The sequence below is a fragment of the Canis lupus genome, chromosome 15 (genome assembly GCF_011100685.1).
Source record: "Canis lupus familiaris isolate Mischka breed German Shepherd chromosome 15, alternate assembly UU_Cfam_GSD_1.0, whole genome shotgun sequence".
NCBI lineage: Eukaryota > Metazoa > Chordata > Mammalia > Carnivora > Canidae > Canis > Canis lupus.
This window is the reverse complement of record NC_049236.1, coordinates 43,203,956-43,230,967: the sequence shown is the minus strand read 5'-3', so window position 1 is coordinate 43,230,967 and position 27,012 is coordinate 43,203,956. Positions and strand designations below refer to the sequence as shown.

At 39.8% G+C, this 27,012-nt stretch overlaps 1 long non-coding RNA gene across 6 annotated transcripts in view; it reads right to left on the bottom strand.

Annotated features, from left to right (window-relative positions):
• The window catches only part of LOC119877042, a 136,591-nt gene that overhangs the window by 87,486 nt on the left and 22,093 nt on the right, over nucleotides 1-27,012 (bottom strand). For 4 of the 6 annotated variants that reach the window (XR_005370740.1, XR_005370742.1, XR_005370741.1 and 1 more), the window contains exons 2-3: nucleotides 13,832-13,969; nucleotides 12,733-12,843 (exon numbers count right to left, since the gene is read on the bottom strand). This is a non-coding gene — a long non-coding RNA (uncharacterized LOC119877042). Of the gene's footprint in view, nucleotides 1-1,871; nucleotides 2,516-12,656; nucleotides 12,844-13,831; nucleotides 13,970-27,012 lie in introns of those variants that run through there. The other 2 variants (XR_005370743.1, XR_005370738.1) reach the window with 2 other exon arrangements.

Genomic DNA, 27,012 nt, shown 5'->3' with positions numbered 1-27,012 from the left:
TATTTATTTATTTATTTATTTATTTTAAGATTTTATCTATTTATTCATGAAAGACACAGAGGAGAGAGAGAGGCAGAGATACAGGCAGAGGGAGAAGCAGCCTCCATGCAGGGAGCCTGAGGTGGGACTTGATCCCAGGACTCCAGGATCACACCCTGGGCCAAAGGCAGGCACTAAACCACCGAGCTGCCCAAGGATTCCCTCAAAGTTACTTTTAAAAGATCAAAACAGGGATCCCTGGGTGGCGCAGCGGTTTGGTGCCTGCCTTTCGCCCAGGGTGCAATCCTGGAGACCCGGGATCGAATCCCACGTTGGGCTCCCGGTGCATGGAGCCTGCTTCTCCCTCTGCCTGTGTCTCTGCCTCTCTCTCTCTCTATGTGACTATCATAAATAAATAAAAATTAAAAAAAAAAAGAAAAAAAAATAAAAGATCAAAACAATATTTACTACCAAAATGTGTCATTTTGTGATTTTTGAAATGGGAGAGTAAAATTTAGAAAAGGCAGTAAGGAATAAATAGAAAACTCTGCCCTTCTACAAGATCTAGAGACACATTTTTTTTTTTTTTTGCAATTCTTTGAATTTCAGATCCTATGCTACCATATATTTAGATTATTAACAAAGTAATAGTATGATGTTAATGTTGCATGACAGTTTTGGAATAGCTTTTTAAAAGATTTTACTTTTCCATAGGGCCTATTAAACATTCAATAATTATTTTATTAGATTTCTTCATAAGAGAATAAAATAAAATCATTCTAGCTCCTGGGAATGGTCACACTAATTTTCTTCATTCAAAGTCATGGATACTGACCTCAGACAGGTTAGAGTCCCTAATCCACAATTTCTGGAAGTCAGATATTAAGTATGTTAATTTTGCTTAGCCCTAATTTTCATTATCTGTTAAGTGGGGATAGTTTTCTTAGTATTAAACTAAATAAGGTAATCTATGTGATGCTTAGTAGAGTAATTTGGCCTGTATTAAGAAAAAAGAGTAATATGGGAAATTACCAGCTAGAATTGATGGCTTTCTACTTCTTGTAGATTGTTTTCAATTGTCCCTTAAGATATGGTAGGTCATCAACAACAGTGAGATCCCAAAAGAAAACTTGAAAGAAAATTTTTTTAACTGAGGATATATTAAAGAGGACATAGGAGATTCTAAATTCCAAGTGAGAGGATTACTTCTCTGGATGTGGTCAGTTTCATGCCCTGTAGATGTGAGAGGCATGGGGATGTTACTGTGGTTTGGGAAAAGTGCATCCAAAATGCACTTTTATTTTGTATAAAAGGATGCCAGATACTAGATGCTAATAGTGACCTTAAATGTCTTTTGGAAACTTAATATCTAGTTTTACACGCCCTTCCAATTGGGTGGAGAGAGTTGTATTCCTGTTCCTCTGATGGGAAAAAAGAAAGATGTATCTGGGTTACTTTGTGGTGTGAAACTCGTCCCACACCAGTGGAGTGGAGATGGTCAGTGAAGGCCTTACATAAGTTTCCTGCTAGTAAAGTGTCAGGCAATGAGGCTATTGATAGGAAGAACAAAGTTCACTGTTGTATGTCACAGAAATTTTTTTTAAATGTATTATTAACACATATATTTAAGCACTATTCCCCCCAGGATAGTGATAAAACAGTTCAGTTCTTTTGGTTTTGCTCTAATGAGGATCTGTATACAAGAAAATGATATCCCTGGGATTTTTGGCATTTCCTCAGTCCATACTAAGTATGATCAGGAAGGCAGATATAAAATAGACACAATGGTTTTGAGCCTTTTCATAATTTATTTTTCCTGATGAAAGCGCTTGATTTTTATTTTTACAGCATAGAGATTTAAATACTCTATGATATCAATCACTTGATCTCCCACTATCATTGTAGATTATTGTTCTTAAAGTCATTAGACAGTCAATGGACTTTGCAAAGTGATGAATGCAAGCTTCCAGTCTTTGGGTTCTTTTGAAATTTATGGTCTTTATACACCGTCAATTCAAAACCATTCTTTGAATTAAAAAATGGATGATGAGGCAAACCTTATTTTTTTTTCTAGTTTGTTCATCCAGTCCATCAGTATGTAAGAACTGCATCTTCACTCATCCTCTCCCTTGATGACGTCTATGTTCTAATCCCCAGATCTAGGACTATGCCATGTGACCTGGTAAAGAGGATACAAGGTTGCAGATGGAATTACGGTTACTAATGAGCTGACTCTGAGATGGGGAGATCATCCCAGATTATGTGTGTGGGTCTGATGTAATCACTAGGGTCCTTGAAAGTAAAAGAGGGAGGTAGAAAAGGGGGTACCAGAAAGAAGGCAACCTGGAAAGGACTTGGCACGACATCACTAGTTGTGAGGAGGGAGGAAGAGGCCACAAACCAACTAAAGTGAGCAGCCTCTAGAAGGTGAAAAAGGTAAGAAACTCATCTCCCCTGGAGCCTCCAGAAGAAATCCAGCCCTCCTTGCAACACCTTGATGTTAGCATAGTGAGACACATTTTGAACTTCTGGCCTCCTGAAAGGTAAGATAAAAAATTCTCATTGTTTTAAACCACTAAGTGTATGGTCATTTGTTGCAGCAATAACAGAAAACTAGTACAGTCAACAACTGTTTATTGAGCAACTTCTCTGGACCCAGGGAAGTAGATCCCTCAGGGTCTGAACAAAAATTATAGGGGCAGTTTTGAGAGTGGGATCTCTAAGTTTTGAGAGTGGGCTGTGGGGCTGGAGAGGGAATGTGAGATATCTCTAGGAGATAGCATTTATGTTTGGGACTAGTGTCTCTTCATCTAGTCATCCTCTTCATGCTTTCAGAAGGTGCATTCTTCTCTCAGAAAACCAGCATTTTCTGCAGGTGGAATTGTTCTATGGAAATACTTATCCTTACAAAAGTAAATGAAGTTTCAAAATATGGGATTTTAGGCATCTAAGTAATTAGACTTGTTTTTTTTTTATTGTTTAGCATCTGTCAACTAAATAGAAAATTGATTTTGTGCCTTTCAATAGCATTTGATTTTTATCTTGAAGGATCAGATAAAGTATGTTCTTTAGACCTATTTCGCAGCTTTCCCTCCACTTTGCTCCCTGGGAATATGAATATATCCCTGTGACTGCTCGTAGGTCCTCCAGTGAGGAAGGAATGCCCTGCCACTCAGCTAAGGAAAATGTTTGGGGAAACTGCAAGAAAGACTAAAGACTCACAGGAAGCTCACAGGAAGCTCACCAAAGCAGGATCATATGAAACACAAAAATATAGTACATGAGAAAGCTGAGAAACACCTTCTACTTGTCACACCACACTGGCATATTCTTCTATGAGTTTTATTTTCATGTTCTACTATGAACCATATTCAAAATACCTTTATTTATTATTACATTTGTATGAACTTCAAGTTTTTTGTTGGTTTGTTTCTGTGTTTTTCTGGTCTCGTTTTTAAAGGAGAGAAATCTTTTAAAAAATCTTCTCAGGCAGTGTGCTACATAGAAAGGGTGACTGCTTTGGCATCAGAAGTCCTGTGACAATATGGCACCACCATCTACTAGTGGAGAAACCTAAGACAGGTTTCTCCAATGACTTCTATCAATTTCTTCCTCTGTAAAGCAGGAGTGGTGATTAAAAACACACATTTTGTAGGGTTATTGTTGCAGGGTTTGTTCATGTGCATGAAATACAATATATAAAAACCCAGGACGGGGTTCTGGGGTGGCTCAGTCAGTAAAGTATCTGCCTTCAGCTCAGGTCATGGCCTTGGTCCTTGGTCCTTGGACCGAGTGGGGAGTCTGCTTCTCCCTCTGCCCCTCTCCCTCACTCGTACTCTCTCTCTCTCTCAAATGAATAAATCTTTTTTAAAAAAAACCAAACCTACAACATGTAGGAAGTACTGAATAAATGGTAGCTTGATGAGTGAATGGCAGCTAATGGAACAGAGAAAGGTCACTACATTTAGGTGTTCTGGTCCTCGTTGCTAGCTGTGTGACCCTCAGCTAAGGGTCATTCATCTCGGTCCTTCATCTCCAAAAGAGAAATAATCATAACCTTGTTGTGAGACTTAATTAGGCCATGTATGTGAAACTGTGATGTTTAATTTGAAACCACCTTAATTTGAACTGAAAAAGAATCTGACTGTGTAGTAAATGTTAAAAGTACTTAGCTGGTTTACACATATACACAAACACACACACTTAATACAGATACAATAAAGCCTTTTTATCCAATGTTAATTTTTTTCATCCACTGTCAGTGTTACTCACTGGTTAAGGCCCAGAGTTGTAATTCATAAGTGATAATGTCTCATAAATACAGAAGTGACTTAATATGCTCAGTGGTTTTTAATCTTTCATAAATGTTTATAAAACAATCTGATGCACAATGTAAAAAGACACCCATCTCTCCCTCTGCTGTAGGACACTAGTTTTTCTTGTGTGTTTTTTTTCCCCTATTAGTCTTCTCTCTCCTTTTGAGTTCTCCGTCATCCAGTTTGTGGTGAGAGCATAAATCTGGATTTTGTCTCATGGTTCTGAGAAGGAATTAGATTTTGCTTTTTTGCTTAATACAAAGTGAAACTCAGGTATTGAGCAGTTGACATTGATGAAGTAGCAATTTGTCTCATTAAGAGGGAGTGTGGAGCTCATTTAATCTTTCTCAGTGACCACTGCTGATGCAAAGAAGGTAAATACTGGCACTTGAACTGGCTGCTGCTCAGATCCTGGGATGTGGGCACCTCCCTGTTTGTTTGTGAGGTTTTTTTGGTTATTGTTTTTGGGGGTTTTTTTGTTTGTTTTTTGTTTTTGTTTTTGTTTTTGTTTTTTTGAATGCCTAAGGGGAGGTGAACTCCAGGGCCTGCACTGTGCTTCATCATTTATATTGAGAATGTATCAAGCCCCGTCTGCAACCTGCCAGCTTGTTTTGTTGTTTTAAATCAAACACTCAGCCTTGGGGAAAACACTCAACCTTGAAATACCTGGCCTGAAGAATTGTCATTTTCATTTTAACGGCCAGATCCCCTTTCTTGGTATGTATTTGGGAAGACAAGTCTGTGTATATTTTCGATATCTGCTTTCAGAGAAAACCAAGGAAAGGGACCTCTATTTAAACAATAACACACATAGTTCAGTTGGGTTGGAATGTTGTTTTAGGAATAGTTGCCCTTGCCACACAGCTCCACCAAACTGCTCAGACCACTATCGTGCTTCCCAAAAAGGAAGCTTATGCTGCTGATCTGTCATGTGTACTCCTGGAGATAAAGACTCCTCTCAGCTTCTGGCTTACACATAAGCCTGCATGTGCTTTCTTAGCATGCCCTACTTCCTTCCACAATTAGGCTGACAACAAAAAAAGCAGGAACAACATACAAGGAATGTTTTTAAAGGAAGCTTGTGATGTGTGTATGTTGGAGGGGGGAATAGGATCAGTGAGAGATAAAACAACTCCAAGGACTTGGTAAATTTGCAATACCCATTATATTGACCCAAACCCTCAGTCTCCCGCAGATTCCAGCCCCTTCCTGAAACAAATGCTTACACCATGATTAAATATTTGTTCAGTTGGTTTAAACTCCTATTTCACAGCCCATAGAAACTGCCATATCAATCCTATGAACTTGGGCTTTATAGAGCAAGGTTTCTGAGCTCCCCTCAAATCCTACCCCCCCATTTCCAACTAGTCCCCTCTGTCTCACCTCTGGCTTCCACACCCCATCCTACCATTCCCCCACCCCTGCTGGTCAAGTGGTCTTAAGAAAATTAATTATGAGCCTCTAGGGCCACAAAGGCCTTTGCCTAGATGGAAAAGACTGACTAGTGCTTATCATTCATTCATTCATTCATTCATTCATTTCTTCAACTATTTGTGGAGCATCTGTTTTGTGCCAGGCACCATTTTAGATTCTGGGAATCTAGAAATGAAAAGCTTAGTCAAAAATCCTTCTCTGATGGAGTTTGGATCACTGTGAAATTGCATATACTGTGTTAGATGATCATGGTTGCAACAGGAAAAATAAGGCAGAGAAGGGAGGAAAGAATTGTTCTGGGAGGTTGCAATTTAAACATCATGGAAAGGATAGCATTTAACCAAAGATCCTACAAGAGGCATGAGCCAAGACATTATGTTGGGAAAGAGCATTCCAGACTGAAGGAGTATCAGGGGGCAAAGATCCTGAGGCCAACAAAGGTAGAATGAGTAAAGGGCAGAGTTAAAAAGGACACAGGAAGAGGCGGGGCGAGATGGTGGAAGAGTAGGGTCCCCAGGTCACCTGTCCCCACCAAATTACCTAGATAACCTTCAAATCATCCTGAAAATCTACGAATTCGGCCTGAGATTTAAAGAGAGAACACCTGGAGTGCTACAGTGAGAAGAGTTCGCACTTCTATCCAGGTAGGAAGACGGGGGAAAAGAATAAAGAAACAAAAGGCCTCCAAGGGGGAGGGGCCCCGCGAGTTGCCGGGCTGAGGCCGGGGCGAGAGTCCCCAGGACAGGAGAGCCCCGTCCCGGAGAAGCAGGAGCTGCACCAACCTTCCCGGGCGGAAAGGGGCCCGCAGGGAGTTGGAGCAGGACCCAGGAGGGCGGGGATGCCCTCGGGCTCCCTGGGACACTAACAGACACCTGCGCCCCGGGAGAGTGCGCCGAGCTCCCTAAGGGCTGCAGCGCGCACGGCGGGACCCGGAGCAGCTCGGAGGGGCTCGGGCAGAGGAAGCGGCTCCGCGGAGGGGCCTGCGCGGCTCGGGGAACAGCTCGGAGGGGCTCTGGGGAGGCTCAGCAGAGGGGGCTGCGCCACCGGGAGCGCGAATCCAACAGCGCAGGCCCGGGAGCAGAGGACACTGGGGACACAGCCCAGGATCCGGCCTCCCCCGGGACAGGCAGAGGCCGGGAGGGCCCAGGGCAGCAAGGACGCTCCTGCCCCGAGCTGAGCAGATCAGCGGCCCCGCCCCGGAGCCTCCAGGCCCTGCAGACGGAGAGCTCCGGAGCTACTGCAGGAGCTGACTCCAGGGCTCCAGAGCTGGCCCCGCCACTGCGGTTGTTCCTCCTGGGGCCTCACGGGGTAAACAACCCCCACTGAGCCCTGCACCAGGCAGGGCGCAGAGCAGCTCCCCCAAGTGCTAACACCTGAAAATCAGCACAACAGGCCCCTCCCCCAGAAGACCAGCTAGACGGACAGGGGGAAAACAAATTATTGACCAAGCAACACTGGAAAGTTCCAGGGGAAGTCAAGGGATTTACAGTATACAGAATCAGAGGATACTCCCCTTGTTTTTTGTTTTTTTATTTCTGTTTGCTCCACCCCCCCCCCCTTTTTTCTTTTTTCTTTTCTTCTCTTTTTTTCTTTTTTTTTTCTTTCTTTCTTTTTTTTTTTCTTTTTTCTTTTTTCTTTTTTTTTCTTCTTTCTCTTCTCCCTTTTCTCCTTTTCCCAATGCAACTTGTTTTTGGCCACTCTGCACTGAGCAAAATGACTAGAAGGAAAACCTCACCTTAAAAGAAACAATCAGAAACAGTCCTCTCTCTCACAGAGTTACAAAATCTGGATTACAATTCAATGTCAGAAAGCCAATTCAGAAGCACAATTATAAAGCTGCTGGGGGCTCTAGAAAAAAGCATAAAGGACTCAAGAGACTTCATGACTGCAGAATTTAGATCTAATCAGGCAGAAATGAAAAATCAGTTAAATGAGATGCAATCCAAAGAGAGGTCCTAACGACTAGGGTTAACAAAGTGGAAGAACGAGTGAGTGACATAGAAGACAAGTTGATGGCAAAGAGGGAAACTGAGGAAAAAAGAGACAAACAACTAAAAGATCATGAGGATAGATTAAGGGAAATAAATGACAGCCTGAGGAAGAAAAATATACGTTTAATTGGGGTTCCCGAGGGCGCCGAAAGGGACAGAGGGCCAGAATACGTATTTGAACAAATCATAGCTGAAAACTTTCCTAATCTGGGAAGGGAAACAGGCATTCAGATCTAGGAAATAGAGAGATACCCGCCCCCTTAAAATCAATAAAAACCACTCAACACCTCGACATTTAATAGTGAAGCTTGCAAATTCCAAAGATAAAGAGAAGATCCTGAAAGCAGGAAGAGTTAAGAAATCTCTAAATTTTATGGGGAGAAATATTAGATTAACAGGAGACCTCTCCACAGAGACCTGGCAGGCCAGAAAGGGCTGGCAGGATATATTCAAGGTCCTAAATGAGAAGAACATGCAGCCAAGAATACTTTATCCAGCAAGGCTTTCATTCAGAATAGAAGGAGAGATAAAGAGCTTCCAAAACAGGCAGGAACTGAAAGAATATGTGACCACCAAACCAGCTCTGTAAGAAATTTTAAGGGGAACTCTTAAAATTCCTCTTTAAGAAGAAGTCCAATGGAACAATCCACAAAAACAGGGACTGAATATGTATCATGATGACACTAAACTCATATCTTTCAATAGTAACTCTGAACGTGAATGGGCTTAATGACCCCATCAAAAGGCGCAGGGTGTCAGACTGGATAAAAAAGCAGGACCCATCTATTTGCTGTCTACAAGAGACTCATTTTAGACAGAAGGACACCTACAGCCTGAAAATAAAAGGTTGGAGAACCATGTACCATTCAAATGGTCCTCAAGAGAAAGCAGGGGTAGCCATCCTTATATCAGGTAAAGTTTATCCCTAAGACTGTAGTGAGAGATGAAGAGGGACACTATATCATACTTAAAGGATCTATCCAACAAGAGGACTTAACAATCATCAATATATATGCCCAGAATGTGGGAGCTGCCAAATATATCAATCAATTAATAACCAAAGTTAAGACATACTTAGATAATAATACACCTATACTTGGTGACTTCAGTCTAGCGCTTTCTACACTCAATATGTCTTCTAAGCACAACATCTCCAAAGAAACAAGAGCTTTAAATGATACACTGGAGCAGATGGATTTCACAGATATCTACAGAACTTTACATCCAAACGCAACTGAATACACATTCTTCTCAAGTGCACATGGAACTTTCTCCAGAATTGACCACATATTGGGTCACAAATCAGGTCTGAACTGATATCAAAAGATTGGGATCGTCCTCTGCATATTCTCAGACCATAATGTCTTGAAATTAGAACTAAATCACAAGAAGTCTGGAAGGATTTCAAACACGTGGAGGTTAAGGACCATCCTGCTAAAAGATGAAAGGATCAACCAGGAAATTAAGGAAGAATTAAAAAGATTGATTGCTTTTAACAAGTGCTCTGTTATTTCAAACAATGGGGATCCAATGAAAAAGGGAAAAATGTTCTACCTGGGAAGGTGAACATAGAATAATTACCATGAGTATTGTAAAAAGGAATGATGGGGGTGTGCTGGCTTGAGCTCTTCCTCCAACAAGGATATATTGAAGTTCTAACCCAGATTTACCTATAGACAGCAATTTATTGGAAAATAGTCTTTGCAGATGTAATTGAGTTAAGTTGAGGTCATTAGGATGGGCCCTAATCCAATATGACTATTGTTCTTTGGAAATAGAAAACAATATATGAAGATGGAGACATAGAAAGAATGCCATGCCATTTGATGACAGGGATAAAACGCTAGCTTGCCATAAAAGAGGGAGATTTCCAAGCTCAGGGTAACTCAACTGTGATAGAAATCCACAGCATTCACTTTCTGGCACCCTACATGCCCACCTGGGCCTCTCTGCACCACCTCTATGGGATTCAGAGAACAAGGGAGCCGATCCAAATGTGATGCTCCTACTGTGTGCTGTTCTGTGATTAATAAAATGTTTTCTTTTCACCCAGCATCCATGAAACAGCAATAGGCTAGTTTATAGGCTTTTCAAGAGGGCAAAGTCAAATCCTAGAGCTGACATATATGAGTTGAGATTTGGGAGGAGATATGGGAAGGGATGAGTATATGTTGAGTGTGGAACAAATGTAAAAAATATATGGCCATGCAAAAAATGTGAATGTACTTATTAATGCCACTGAATTATACACTAAAAAGGTTAAAATGGTAAATTTTATGTTATATATATTTTACTATAATAAAAATATATATGAAGAACATGATCACATATACACACACAGCCAGAAAGCAGGCTGTGATCGTTTTAAAATATGATCACAGATTTTTTTTGTAATCTTCTCTTCAAAAGGTGGAGCCCAATTCCCCTCCCCTTGAGTGTGGGCTAGACTTGGTAATTTGCTATTATTAGTGAGTAAAGGATAGTGGATATGACAGTGGTGTGTGACATGCAAGACTAGGTCACAAAAGGTGTGGGATGCTTGGGTGGCTCAGCAGTTGAGTGTCTGCCTTTGGCTCAGGAAGTGATCCTGGAGTCCCGTGATCGAGTTCCACATCAGGCTCCCTACATGGAGCCTGCTTCTCCCTCTGCCTGTGTCTCTGCCTCTCTCTCTGTGTCTCTCATGAATAAATAAATGAAATCTTTAAAAAAAAAAAAAAAAAGGTGTTTTGATGGTCTCTCTCTGTTTGATCAGTCACCATAGGGGAAAACAGCTGTCAACAGAACTATGCTATGATTCAGCAATTACACTACTATCCTTTCATATAAAACTACTGATTCAAAGGGATACATGCACCCTGATATTTATAGCAACCTTATCAACAATAGCCATATTATGGAAAGAGACCAAATGTCCATCGACTGATGAATTGATAAAGAAATGGCATATATATACAATAGAATGTCATTCAACCATTAAAAAAGATTGAAATCTTGCCATTTGCAATAACATGAATGGAGCTGGAGAGTATTATGCTAAGTGAAAAAAGCAGTCAGAGAAAGACAAATACCATATGATCTGACACATATGTGGAATTTAAGTAAGAAAACAGATGAACATAGAGGGAAGAAAAGAGAAGCAAGCAAGGAAACAAACTCTTAACTATAGAGAAAAAAACTGAGGTTATTGAAGGAGAGATGGGCAGGGGTATGGTTTAAATGGTTGATAGGGATTAAGGAAGGCACTTGTGATGGGCACTGGGTATTGTAAGTGATGAATTACTAAATTGCACACCTGAAACTAATATTACACTGTATGTTAACTGGAATTTAAATAAAACTTGTAAAAAGATAAACAAAAAGAAAGGAAAGCTGCTTCTATGTCGTGAAGATACTCAAGCGACCTTTTGGGGATGTCCATATAGCAAATAATTCAAGGCTCCTACCAAGAACCAAATGCGTGCACCCTCTTGAAAATAGATCCTCAGCCCCAGTTCAGTCTTCAGATTATTGCAGACCTGGCCAACGTCTTGAATGCAACTTATGAGAGACCCTGAACCAGAACTTTCCATGAAAGTCACTCCCGAATTTTTTTTAACCTTTTCCATTGTTTAATAATACTGCAAAAATCTCAGAAAGGATATATTGTTTCTAATGAATATCAAAATAGTCACAGCAAGGACTTTCCTCCACCGCATTACCCTGTCCTCCCCCCCACCCCGAGTTACCCAAATATGAGTAGAAAATTACAAAAACAAAGAGCAAAAGCCTTCCTTCCACCTTGCCACCTGAATAGTGGTAAGTAACTAAGATATGAATTGTCACTCATACATTGTAGTGCATCTTTGTGAGACTTTAGGGGCTGTGCCTCTGTGAAAGGTGTCGGTGAAGAACTGATAGCAGCAGCAGTAGAAGACTCCCTCCCTAGGACCTGTCCCATCTGAACCATAAAAACTGTGAGATATAGATGTTTGTTGTTTTAAGCTGCTAAATTTTAGAGTAATTTATTACACAGTAATAGATGATTATTATGGATGAGAAGTAGATATACATTATTTATGTATTACTCTTTAGATTTCTAGAGCCCAAAGAACCACATTTGAAACTGATGGAAAGGACTGTGTACCACTTAATGTTCTGGAGTCTGAGCTGATTTGTCTGTCTTGGGGAGAGAACTAAGGTGGTTTAAAAGTGAAAATAAGTGTGTATGGATATTTAAGTCAACAGAACAGCTACTTATTCCCCAATACCCATTTTCTCTTTTCTTTCTATTTTTTAAGACTTTATTTATTTATTCATGAGAAACACACAGAGAGAGAAAGAGGCAGAGACGTAGGCAGAAGGAGAAGCAGGCTCCATGCATGGAGCCTGATATGGGACTTGATCCCAGGACTCCAGGATCATGCCCTGGGCTGAAGGCAGACGCTCAACCACTGAGCCACCCAGGGATCCCTTTCTCTTATTTTAGTAATAGAAGCTGGTAACAGCCTACCATCTAGAGACTACATTTTCCACTTCTCTTGCTATATAACCAGCTTCAAATAAATGAGGTGTGAGAGGAAGTGCTGTGTGTAATTCTGAGTCATCATCTCTTTAACTCAAAAGTTGCTGGCTCTGGAATCTCTCTTTCCCCTTCTCCTAAAGTCAGAAGGATATTCAGGGAGATGAGCCACCTAACGGATTCAGACAAGGACAAGCTAGAGTGCATGGCAAAGCGGTAAAGTGAGATTTTGTATCCACAGGGTTTGAGTATGGATAAAGCTCTTTTTTAAATTTGTTTTTCTTATTAAAATGGGAGTAGAAGAAAAATGGCCCAAACCTATTTGCACATTTTAAATAATTCAAAGGAAAGGAATGCATAAACAAATAGCTGAGAAAGGAAATATTTTTCTGTGTAGTTTAGGATTAGGCTTACTACTATAACAAACAGATCTCGCCATTCAGCACTTTTCACAATAAAAGTTTATTTCTTGCTCACATAACAGTCTGATCTCTGGATATTCCTGGTTGAGTACCTTTCCTCCTTCCAGTGGCAAAAGGACAGAGTCTTTTCTCTCCATCTTGTGCTCTCTTTTTTAACATCTGGTTTCCATGGTCCCCATAGGAATCTTTTCCATTCCTGCCACCTGCAAGTGGAAAAGAGCAAGGAAGATTAGCATGGGAGGTTTCTGTGACTCAGCTAGAATACAGCACATGTCCTTTCCACTCACAATCCATTGGCAGAACTGAGTCACGTGGCCTTACCTGTCTCCCTGGGAATCTGGAAAAATGGTCAAAGTGCCCAGGGAAAGAGGACAACTTATCCATTTGACAACCAGCTAGCAATTTCTTCCATGCATGGAGCATAATATGAAGAATGTTTATTGAGGCCTTGTAGATTTGTAGCTATCTCTTGTAATCTAGACCTTTGATCCACTATTGTAGTATGAATGCTCTATATCCTCTATCCCCTTTAAGTACAGGCATAAAAAAGCAGACGAGAAGACTTGTTTTTATTTTATAGAGCTTTAAAAACTCTTGGGCAACCCAGGTGGCTCAGCGGTTTAGCGCTGCTTTCAGCCCAGGGCATGATCCTGGAGACCCAGGATCGAGTTCCACGTCCAGCTCCCTGCATGGAGCCTGCTTCTCCCTCTGCCTATGTCTCTGCCTCTCTCTCTCTCTCTCTCTCTCTGTCTCTCATGAATAAATAAAATCTTTTTTAAAAATTCTCATGACATCTTTATAAAAATGTTATGATCATTTTTCTATGCATTCCCTCAAACCTAAGTCTTCTCCTATTCCACATCACCAGTCATCCCCAAATTTAAAGATACAGCACTATGCATGAAGTCGTTGTGTTAAGGCTAGCAGGTTTTGTGATAATTCCAGAAATAGGAAGGTTTTTTTTCAAGACTTTATTTATGCATGACATGGGCATGCATAAATAAAAGACATGGAGGCATAATCAGATGAGAGCAAAAAGGTCACTTTGGCTGGACCAAAGAATAAATGGGAGACAGGACAGTAGAGGAGTCAGTCAGGAGTCTGTGTTCAGATTATAAAAACTATATACACAAGCTACAGAGTTGGAGGGTTTTTTCCCTATAAGTTTGGGGCACTCTCAAATAATATTACCTGCATAATTGCATGAGTAGTTGGCATGCAGTGGTTATGCTTCACAGTGAGTCCGGAGACAGAAAATCTATAGAGACAGTTCTTCAACTATCTCCTTGAGAAATCATGGTGGATGGCATTAGAACAGTGCCTTAGAGGCTAAAGAAGGAGAAGAAAAATAAATTACACTGAGTTTGTTCAGTTTGAGACATGGTAAAGAATTGGTGATATTATTAAGAAAGAGAACTGCGACACTGAGTCATGGGTGTCTGGCTTAGATTCCTGGGTGGTGTGTACCGGGAGCAGGTATTCCTTCTTTGAAGGAGAATAAGGGATATGATGATTTCAATGTGGCCATACTGAGTTTGAAGTGTCTATATGATTTTCAGGAGGTGGTATCCAGTGGAACATTTATAAAAAGGGCATAAAACTCAGCAAAAACATGGTAGGGAATTTTAGCCAAGTGATAAAATTATAGCACAGTTGCTTGAGAGAATAGAGTAAAAAGCAAACTGGGACCATAAAAATGATTTCCAAGCAGATTGACAGTCTAACCAAGACTAAATAACATAAGTGAGTCAAGTTGTAAATATCTTTTAATGTTTGATCATCCCTGCGTCACCCCAGATTCCAGAGCCTGTGAGAAGGTAGATAATCAAAACTGCCAACATCGGCAGTTTCCTGAGTGAATATGGTGAGAAGGAAAGGGACTAAAGAAGTTGAAAGTGCTAACACAACATGAATGACAAGTATGAAATGCCAGAGGGTCGCCAGAGGGGAAAGGGCTAATCAGGCAAGGATTGGTGGCTGCAAGAAAAATAAATAAATAAAAAGGAATCAACGGACTAAGGTAACATTGAAATCTGACATTGAAGAATGGGTTGAGATACTAGGGTGTATAAAAGATTGTGGTTGCTCTGGTCTGAGTGTCCCCTAAAATTCATATGTTGAAATCCTTGCGCACACCCCAAGGTGATGGTTTCAAGGGATGGCCCTTTGGGAGGTGATTAGATCATAAGGATAGAGCCCTCATGAGTGAGATTAGCAGCCTCATGAAAGAGATCCCAGAGACACTGAGGAGATGAACACTGGATGTTATACTATTTGTTGGGAAATTGAACTCCAATAAAAAAAATATACATAAAAAAGAAAAAAAAGAGAGAGCCCAGAGAGTTAGTTCACCGCTTTCACTATGTGAGGACCCAGGGAGAAGGCGCATCCGTGAACCAGAAAGTGGGCTCTCACTAGACACGGAATATGCTGGTTCTTTGATATCCCACTTTCAGCTCCAGAACTGTGAGAAATAAATGTCTGTTGTTTATAAACCACACAGTCTATGGTAATTTGTCAGCGCAGCCTGAACAAATTAAAACAGTGATCAAAGAGAAGAATATTAGATTTTCTTTGAACTCTTTAATGTGAGAAAAATTGTACATAAAATTAAGATTTTTAAAATAATTACGAAATGAACCACTATGTTAAAAAAAAAAAGTTTCCAGGATCCTAGAAGCCCTTTGATCCAATACCCCCTTTCTTTCTTCAGAAGACTTTTGTGAAAATCATTTCTGGTTTTTCTGTAGTTTTGCTACCTATGTGTTTTCCCTAAACAATATAGTTTGGATTTCTCTATTTTTGAACTATATTTAAATGGAGTCATTTTGAATACACTCTTTTGTAATTGACTTTTTGTTCTTTCCTTATGTTTGTAATATACAACCATATTTTTCAGATAGCTATAGTTCTTTAATTTTCAGTGATATATAATTTTATATTATATGAACACACCACAACTTATCCATTTGACTATTGATGTACTTTGGGTCATTTCCATTTTGGGCTGTTATCACAGTACTACAATGCACATATTTGTATAAGCATCCTGATTCATTTGTGCACTATTTTCTCTACTATACATAACTAGGAGAGGAATTGAAGGGTTGCAGGATATGTGAATTTTAGCAGATTATGCCAAATGATTTTCTGAAATGGTTTTACCAATTTAGGCTCCCACCTGCAATGTTTAAAAATTCCTATTGCTCCATACCCTCATCAATGTTTATTGTTATTAGACTTAATTGTTAATCTGGTAGGTACTTAATATATCAAAATACATGTGTATTTTCAATTTCCTTATTACTAGTGAGACTGAACATCTTTTTATATGATTATTGCTTATATGATTATTGCTTATTTGGAGTTAGATTTTCAGAAGAGGCCTACCCAAGTCCTTTGCCCACTTTTCAATTGGGATGTCTGTGTTTCTTGTCAACTTATGATCATTCTTTATATATGGATACTAGTTCTTGTTGGCTATATGTGTTGTGCGTATCTTTAACACTCAATGGCTTGTCTTTTCTCCCTTTTTATAGAGATTTTGTATATGGACAGAAGTTTTTAATATTACTTCACTAGAATTGATCAGTCATTTCCTTTGTGGGTAATGGTTTTTGTATCTTATCTGAGAAAACCTGACCTACAGCAAGGTCACAAAAAATTTTTTTATAACTTTTCAAAAGGTGTTATGCTTTTGCCATTTACATTTAGTATTTTAAACCACCTGGACTGACTAAATATGGATGCTGTCTTAGGTTGAGTGCTTTGTAAGTAGTTTCCAAAATGAGGATCTTTGAGCAGGTGACTCATTAAGGACATCTTTCTAGGGAAAGCTGTAAGGGAGTTGTAAGCAAGAGATGGGAGAAAGCCAAAGAAGAGTACACTCTCAGGCAAGCCCTGAAAGTAGTACAGAAACTAGTTGCAGCCCATCCTGCAGGAAACCTCTAAAGCAGTGGTTCTCAATAGGGGGTGATTTTTTACCCCAGGGGGCATCTGGAAATATCTGGAAATATTTTCTGATGGTCATGATTGGGGGTTGCTACCAGCATCCAGTGGGTAGAAGGCAGGCATGTGACTATCAGTGCATAGGGCAGCCCTCACAACAAAGAACTATCACATCCAAAATGTCAACAGTGCCAAGGTTGAGAAACCCTGCTCTAGAGTGTGACTTACACCTTGGAGCTCTTAGGCAAGAAAGCTTATCAGTCTTGTGCTTATCAGTCATTCATGAAGAACTGCCAGTAGGAGGTCAGGGGGATACATTTCTGGGCATTTCTGGGTCTCTGAAGGATGTGGAGATACATAGCTCAAGTTCAATCTTCCGGGGGGAAAAAAGTACACCCAAGCTGTTCACAGAAATGGTATAATGGCAGTCAATGACATCTGAGTGGAGCAGAGCACCAAGTCTTCCTACTATGGTTCACTCCTTGAACTGCTCAAATGCACCCATATTTCAGTCCTTTCCCTTGTGTGCCTCAGAATGGTGCTTGGTCACAATGTATAGTGAGAAAACTTGCAAGAGATGGATCACTGACACAAACTATAATCTCTGCTGTCTCAACTGGTGTGAAGGCTGAAACTAATCATATTATCCATTTTATATTTCCTCACCCTTTCCTAGCTCTTTTGCTAAGTTGCTTACCTGATGGGGTGATCTTCATCTTGGCCTTCACTCCTGGTGGGCTGCTGGTAACCATGATCTTCTTGGGTGATGGTTGAGTAATTGCCCATTCACAGTTAAATTTAGGCATACCAAGAGATGCCCTATGGATCCCACAAATTCTAAACACATTTCTCTCTATCCCCATTGTGTAACAGCAGTTACACCTCTTCATGATAAACTAAACCCATTGCCTGCTCATCTAACAGCAACCAAATGACCAGGCAACATCTGGATTTTTAGCTTTAATAGGATTCCTACTGAGTTCCCTCTCTAGGAAGTAGACCTCTCCACTCATAGAATCTAAAGCTATTGGAACTAGAAGCAAAAAATCACTTAAGGACTGATGGTAAATGATGGTGAGAGGGGCCACTCATTCTTTTTATCATTGGTGGTTTATTTTCTTAACTTGGCAGCTTCAGGGGGTGTCAGGGAAGAGATCAGGATCTTCCACTCAGCCTTTCATTATAATATAGCTTGTATTTCATAAGTTAATCAATCAAAATGAGAATTTATTCCAGCTGTTCTCATGCCCCTCACATGCCAGGAATGAATTTATCACCTGAACTCCACATGCCTCTATTCTAACAAGGATGTAATGATAGGTGGCTTGAGTCCCTTGCTATCAGTGTCAGCTCAAACTCTATCCAACTGCCCTCAAACAACTAGCGTACAGTTAGTGCCCACTTACTTACAAAGTGATTCCTTTGGGGAAAGACTGGGAGAATTACTTACTATTGCATACAATTGCTGTGCTTTGCTGAGTGCTTCTTCAGGACACAGCCATTCATTCCATGAACTTTGTGTCTAAAAGCTGGTTCATCTACATGTCTAGAAACTGCCCCACTGGGGTGTCTAACATCTCATCCATTCTGATATCTTTTGATTATATAATCCCTCTTCAGATGCCCTTATGAGTATAGTGATCTGTTAATCATCACCATGTGGATCTACAGGCCAGAGCCCTCTGGCTGCAGCTCTGACCTTTTGCCCATTACTCATCTCCATTTTGCCTCTGATCATCTGACCTCAAGTTGTGCCATTTCCATTACACTAGCAAGTCACATTTCATAATAGAAAATGCTACTAACAGGGACCCTGGGTGGCTCAGTCAGTTAAGCAACTGACTCTTGGTTTTGGCTCAGGTCATGATCTCATAGGTCGTGGGATTGAGCCCGATGTTCCACTCTTCCCTCATCGGGGAGTCTGCTTAAAAGATTCTCTCCCTCTGACCACCACCCCCCCGCCCCCACTCACATGCTCATGCTCTCTCTGTCTTTAAAAAAGAAAAAAGAAAATCCCACTAATAGTCATTAGCATGAGGACAACCGTTTTTGAGTTTCTAACTGCTATCAGGAGATTTCTTAATACCTTAGTGAAGGGAGTGTCCTCTGGACCCCTCTAAAGAACATCATCACTTGGAGAGTCTCCCATGGGATCTTATAGAATATAATAGAGAATCTACTCAAATATCCTTATTTCTCTGCATTTTTGAGCCCTTCCGCAACACTACCAAGGCAACTGTGGTATCTCCACCTCATTTAACGTGTGCTCTTATTTCTTTCAAACTTAATAGCCCTCACAGCAGTACAAGAATGGTTCCAGGAGCCCTTGCCAGAGCATTATGTCCTAAATCATTGGCAAATGACATATATCAATAAATTCGGCTTTACCCAGCCTTATATTCTGCCTCCACACCCCAGTCCAGCCCCTTCAATATCCATTTCCAGGCAAGTTTTCTGCAAGCTGACCAGGGGAGGGGAGCCTGGGTGGCTCAGTTGGTTAGCATCTGCTTTTGGCCAGGGTCATGGTCCCAGGATCCTGGGATCAAGTCACGTCTGGCTCCCTGCTCAGCAGGAGTCTGCTTCTCCCTCTACCATTCCCCCCTTCTTGGGATCTCATTCTCTCTCTCTCAAATAAGACCCTGGGAAAAGTTTAGACTTAGGTATGATTGTTCAAGATGAGGAAACAATCAGGATCTCTAAGGAGAAACTTTCAGGATGAAATGGTCACAGAATTATTCCAGGGAGGCTAAGTGACGCTAAAACTGTCCCTCAGGCCCTGCAGTACTTGAAGAATGAAATCCTGGACAGTCTGCAAAGAGATCTGCCCCACTTACATGCAGAGAGAGGAAAGATCCCCTATTCTACAAGAGTCAGTTCCCTGAAATCCTGCTTCAAAAGGAAATCAAGAAAAAAAAAATCTGCTCCTAAAATATAGCACTTACCTTCTCCCTCATTTAAAAAAAAAAAAAATCATTAAAAAAAAACATTAACTTTACAAACTACCAAGCTACCATACAAATTCTTTCATAATTGTTCTTCATATCCTAGAATACCTTTAATCTTTGGGATGAAATCCAAAACAGAATCACCTTATACTCCATTCAGTTTTAGTATTGAGATTCTGCTGTATGGCAAGGGGCGGGGGAGGAGATACTGCTCATACTGTTATTGAGGAACGTAGTTGGTTCCAGTAATCCTAATTCTGGGTATACATCCAAATGCAATCATTATCTCCAAGAGATAGCTGCATTCCAATGTTCATTACAGCATTATTCACAATAGCCAAGATATGGAAACAACCTGTCTGTTGCTGAATGAATAGGTGAAAAAAAAATGTGGTATATATACACAATGGAATATTATTTGGCTTAAAAAAAAAAAAAAGAAATCATTCCATTTGCAATGTCATGGAAGGACTCAGAGGACATTATGCTAAGTGAAACAAGCCAGACAGAGAAAGACAAATTAATACTGTATGGTATCACTTATATGTAGAATCGTAAAAAAGAAAGAAGGAAGTTGAACTCAGAAATAAAGAATGGTGGTTGCCAGTGGCTTCAGAGGTGGGGGTGAAATAGGGAGAGGCTGGGATGCCTGGGTGGCTCAGCATTTGAGCATCTACTTTCGGCTCAGGTCCTGATCCCGCGGTCTTGGAATCGAGTCCTGCATCGGGCTCCTTGCAGGGAGCCTGCTTCTCTCTCTGCCTGTTTCTCTGCCTCTCTCTGTCTCTCATGAATAAATAAATAAAAATTCTTAAAAAAACAAAAGAAAGAAAGAAATAGGGAGAGGCTGACAAAAGGGTACAAACTTTTGGTTATAAGATGAATTAGATCTGAGGACCTAATGTGTCACATGGTGATTGTGGTTGATAATCCTGTATCGTATAATTGAAACTTGCAAAGAGTAGAACTTAAAATTCCACTAATAATAATAATAATAAATAATAAATAATAATAATAATAGCTATAAGGTAATTATGTAAAGTGTTGGATATGTTCATTAACTTAGTGGTAGGAATCTTTCAAATTGTATACATATATCAGATCGTCACTTTGTACCCTAAATAAATTACAGTTTTGTCAGTTACATCTCAATAAAGCTGAAGAAAAAAAAAAGGAAATAGTTTGTTGATCAGATTGAACCCATCAGTTGAGTTATCATTCCTTCCACAAATTGCCTCTTTCTTTGAACTTGAGACTTTTTGAGATTCAGATTCTACTTATTACTGCACCTTAATTACCTTAAGTGAATTTCCAGGGACTTACACCATGAAGCACAGAGTTTCTAAAATATTGAGCACTGTTCTGATTTGCTGTAAGCTTAATATCTTCACCTTGTAATAATTGAAGATGACATTCTATATTCCCAATCACTTTTCATCTTGTGGTGAATAAGCCCATTTAAGCATACTTGCCAAATCTTTAAAAAAAGTGGGACTTATTCACAAGTTATCTCAGTGAAGTGTTAGAGCCATTGTTTTATACACCATTTTCAGTCCATGGATACAATTCCATTTCACACCCACCATGTGCCAGACAAAGTACTAGACTCCAGAAGTGCCATGTATACAAAGGGCAGCAGGTCCCTGCCCTCAGAAAGCTTACAGTTCAAAAAAAAGAAAGAAAGCTTACAGTTCTGCAGAGAAAATAATGATTAACCAGATCTGCAAATAATTAAATCATTACCCAGATTGTGAAATGTTTTAAAGGAGAACAAGAAGCAGGGGACAGCCTGGTTTATAAAACACAGAGATGATAATCTCTCTGCAGCATTTTCAAGGTGAATAATACCAGGAAGTCAAATTTGATTGAGAAGAAGAAGAAGAAAATTGCATGTTTTTGGCAAAACAGAGTATTTATTATTTTTAGAAAGACAGAGTGTGTTAGCAGGGTGGGGGAAGGGGTGGAGGAAGAGGAGAAAGAGAATCTTAAGGAGGCTCCACTCTGTGCCTGACCCTGAGATCACGACTGATGTAGAAGGGGTGAGGTCTGGAGCCAATGACCAAAAAAGAGTTCTTGAGATGTCTTTGGTGCAAAATGGTGGTTTTATGAAAGCCCAGGGCCAGGAGCTGTGGGCAGGAAGAGCTACTGCCCCAGGGTTGTGAGGGGTGGTTGATTATATACCTAGGAGTTGGGGGAGGTAAGGAAAACAGAAGGATTTCAAAAGAATTTTTGCATGCTGAAGACGACCTACAAGATATTGAAGGCCTTGCAATTGTCACGTTAAGGTTGTTTTTCCCTCTAGTAAAACATTAACATTAAGATAGTTGAGAATTTCCCTTCTGGAAGTTAGGTTACTGATGAGAATGCTTTTTTTTTTCTTGTAAATCACTAAGTTTTGTAAACTGAGGAAGATTCATGTCTTTAGAACTATAATCTCTATAAGTTAACTGTTTGTTTTTCCTTTCCCTTAGCTTTAGGGCAGCCAGGAGTGCCTAAAGAATGTCACACACATCCCACGAGAGGGGGAGTGGGCTGTCCTTTGTGGGCTGTCAGCTTACGTTCTGTCCCCAGCTAGCCTTCGTTCCATCATTAATGACCTGAGCTGAAATCAAGAGTAGCATGCTTAACTGACGGAGCCACCCACGTGCCCCAAAATGTAGAGTATTTAAGCCAAGGAAAAAAATGCTTTAAGAGATGAAACCATAAAATTCCTTTCTACCAGTAGCCAAATGAAGTTTAACTATTTGCAAGCAAAATGGCATACAATAATGAACGGTAGTTTTTTCCTATAGTACATTTTGTTTGTGATGGTTGGCAGATTAACTGGTATAATCCTAGTGAAACTGGTACAATTCCATTTTTTTCAATAAATGTACATCATGTAAAATTATGCTTCACAAACTTGTAAGTCATATTACAAATCTAACGCATAATCAAATACCACGTAAAAGGTCTACTCCCAATTACAAATATCTTAATTTTACCTGATGGTCCCATGTCCTCTTACAGAAAAATCAAACATGCCTTGTACATGTTCCCAAGGATTTAGGTTATTTTGCCATAGAGCACTGGGGAGATAACTATGAAACAATTTCTTCTTCAGCAAACACTCAACATATAATTTATTTTACTAGCCTCAGATTCTGGAAAACTTAATTTTGTTCTTTTTAAGCAGGAAGTGCAAATCTCTCAACATACAATGAAAATTTTAACTCATTTCTATTTTTTCAAACATAGAAACTGAGGCAAAGAGCACTTACCTTCTTAATTATTATCTGCTATTATTACCTTTGGATGAACTGAACTCCTTCAGCTCCAATGAAAACTATGAAATTTTGAATTGCTTTTAAATAAGCATTTCTGAACTTAAAAATTAGAAAGGATGGACTATTGCCAACAGACTTTCTGGAGCGGAGTAAAATTTCAGCCCCAGACATTGGTGACCCAAAAACAAGTAAATGCCCCCCATATTCAACATTCATTTTTTTTAAGATTTTATTTATTTGTTCATGAGAGACCAGAGAGAGAGAAAGAGAGAGAGAGAGGGAGAAGCAGAGACAGGCAGAGAGAGAAGCAGGGTCCATGCAGAGAGCCTGATATGGGACTCGATCCCAGGACTCCAGGATCACACCCTGGGCTGAAGGTGGCACTAAACCACTGAGCCACCTGGGCTGCCCTATATTCAACATTCAAATACAAATCTGTAAACTGAATCTTTTGTTGCCTACGAAGCAGTAAAGAAGGCACGTGGAGAGGTCAACATCTAATTTCACAGTGTTTTACCAAACATCTCATTCCAGGAATATAACCCATCTCATGCCACATTTTAATCCACATTAAAAACTCACCACAGGCATTATCTGTCAGGGGAGGGGTTGGGGACGGAGGGAAGGCTGTAGGGAGAAGTCAGTTTGTTGAAGGAAGTCAAGAGCACCAAGAGAAACAGAGGAATTCCCAACATCCAGAGGACAGAGGAAAATCTCAGGGGACAGAAGTCGGTGTACGACAGAGTATGGGATGCCATAGAGCAGCACCTTTGGGAAGGTTTGCAGAAAACAAGGCTCCAGATCTCATTGTCATTTACATTACAGAGAATTTTACATATTACAGAGAGCTTTCATGTACATTACTTTATTCAGACCTCATTGTGGAGAGGCAGTTACTTGCTATTAAACTACCTGTTGCAGCCAGGGGAGCAGAGACCCAGAGGGGGACTTGAGCTCTGGAACATAACCAATAAGCCGAGTCCAGATCTTCCCAAAACAAGCCCACTCCTCCTCCCATTATTTCACATTTGGACCCCGCTGTTATCACCAGAAGCACCAAACTTTATTGTAGGCAACAACTTCACCTACCAGCCATATAAACTTGAGCATGTTTCATCAGCTTAAGATCCAGTTCGTTTCTTTACTCTGCTTTGATTGCCCAGTATGTAGGAAATCTGATTCAAATGGATACACAATTGTAAATGGTAACAATTTCTTAATAGCTCCTCTTGTGATTTCGGGAAAATTTCAATTAAATAAACATATCAGGAAAAGCATTTTTCCAAAACTGCACAAAAAGGAGTTAAGCTGGCAACACAAGTTACGGTATTGATCGCCTCCAATCTGTGAAGATACAGAATTCAATTCAATGTACCTGTTGTTTTAATAAAACCATTTAAATAGTGTCTGTGTGCATACACACTCCCGAGTATGTGTATATACATATATGGGAGATATATGACATGTACACATGTACATATACAGACAGCAACATATATAAATACATACATGTATTTAGTGACTTAAAATTAGAACCAAGCATTTGAGAAACAAGGCATTACTCTATGATATGTCACCAAAGTTTGCTCTGAGTCTGAAAAAACAATTGAGGTAATAACCAAGTGATTTATCAACAAGAATTAATTGGATTGTATAAGAAGGCTATGACAGAAGCTTACAATGCTGTAGACTTGGCCTTAGATCATCATATTCCTGTGCCTGAGCTTCATGTGATTGAATAAACAAATGAGTTAATTCGTCTTTATTTGAGGCAATCAATCCATAGATATTTACTGAGTGACTTCTGCTTGCTAAAAGCGCAGTGTTATGAACTCTAGGGGATATAAAGACACAGTCTAAATAGAAGTTAATAATGAAGTACAAACAGGAAGAGATAATCAATCTTCCTGAGCAGTGAATAATGAGTACCATGAGAGCAGTGTGAGCAGTAAGTGGTCAAGTGGTTCAGAAAAGGGAGAAATCACTTCCGTCCTGGGGACTCAGGATGTTGCAGTGGAAGTTCAGCTGGTGCCTAAGAGGTGATTGAAATGGGACTTGCCGAAAAAAGGAAGAAGGGCATTCTGAGCAAAGTAGATAATACAAATAACATCATAGTTTAAAGAAAAATTTAAAAGGCAGGCTGGAGCTTTCTGTGGGAGGCTTTACCTGACAGACAACAGAATTTGAACTCTATCTGAGAAGAGCAGCCACAGAAAGCTTTGAGGGAAAGGAGAAGCATGATCAAAGTGGTAGTATGCAAGATGATGAGGGATTTGAAGAATAGTATAGTAGTCCAGGCATGAAGTGACAAAAGTCTGAAGGAGGATAGTTGCAGTGGAAAAGCAAAGTGAAGATAGGGAGAAAAATTAAGTCCTAAGAAGCCAAGGCTCTGAGAGACTCTACACCCCCTAGAGGACAGAGATTGTGTTGTATTCATCACAGCTCCTGACTCAGCAAGTGGATATTTGGCCATCTGGATATTTGCAGAGAGAATGAATACAGAAGACAAGAGAAGGGTGGCTTTCGATGATTATACTTTTGAAAAGTATATATTGGTATAAAAAGTATATAGTGGTACAGTATAATCGTGATAGAAGGAAGGGGGCACTGTTCGTTAAAATGGGAAAATCAGTGGTGAGGCAATTCTGATCTTCAACAGAACTACAGGCATACTTGTTTTATTATACTTCAAAGATAACTGCATTTTTAAAAAATTGAAGGTTTGTGGCAACCCTGTGTCAAGAAATCATCAGTTGCCACGTTTCCAACAGCATTTGCTCACTTTGTGTCTCTGTGTCACATTTTGGTAATTTTCACAATACTTCCATTTTTTTCATTATTATTACATTTGATTTGCTGCAATGTCATGATAAAACATTTATGGATAAGGGGTCGCTTGTCATGGATGAACAAAGAAAGAATGTGGTTTCTTGATATAGAAACAGCTCCTGATAAAGATGCTGTGAAGACTGTTAAAATGACAATGTAGGCTTTAGAACACTCCACAGACTTGGCTGATCAAGTAAAGGCAAGGTTTGAGAGGACTGACTTCAATGTTGAAAGTTCTGCTGTGGGTAAAATGCTATACGGTATGCTCGTGTGCTGCAGAGAAATCATTCATGAAAGGAAGAGTCAGTTGATGTGGTGGATTTCATTGTTGTTTTATTTTAAGAAATTACCCCAGACACCCTGACCCTCACTCAGCAGCTGCCACTCTGGTCAGCAGTCATCAACATCAGCGCAAGACCCTCCACAAGCAAAAAGATCATAACTCACTGAAATCTCAGGTGATGGTTATCGTTTTTTAGCAATAAAGTGCTTTTTAAATAAGGTATGTACAGTTTTCTAGACATAATGCTATTGCACACTTGTTAGACTACAGTATAGTGTAGACATACCTTTTATATGTGCTGGGAAATAAAAAATTTCATTTGACTCCCCTTATTGAGATATTTGCTATAATGGCCTTGTTTGGAACCAAACCTGCAATATCTCCAAAGTATGTCTGTAGAGTGAATTGCAATAACCGTGTTGATGTGGAATATTTCTGTTATCCTATTCCCCTTTAACACCTAATCTGTATTTTTAGGTCAGGTCTTACTGGTATTTCTATAATAACATGAGCCATTCTTTTCCTCAGGATCATGGTCTTCTTTCCTAAATCCTAACACCAAACTTCTGTAACTCTATGAAGTAATTATGAGGGCAAAGTAAAAAAGAAAAAAAAGTCAAAAGTACTGATTGTACCCTGTCTGGAACCACAGCACCAAAACTATCCAATGGGTGGGAGTGCCATCTAGCTATGCTATATGTCCAAGGGGATAAAAGACAACCCTGAATATGGTCCTACAGACCTCAGATCCCATGGACCTGTAATGACACCAAACGTTAAATACATCTGGCTCAACTGGGCCATATCACAGATACACAGAAGCAGTTAAACTCTGACTCAATGAGTACTATGCATGGAGGTAGCTATTTTAAGACCAGGAAAAAAACAATTTTTTTAATCTCTCAGATTATTTAGTTGGAATTATTCTTTCAATTGTTTATTTTCTTATCAATGCTTCTGTGGGCCTTTTTATATAAAAAGGACATTATTTATTTCTGCCAAGTCTGAAAATGTTATCCAATTCTTTCTCATAAAGGCTGCAGTTTGCAAACTTAGCTCGCAAATCCAAATAACTATGTAATTACCAGCCGCATCTTTAATTTA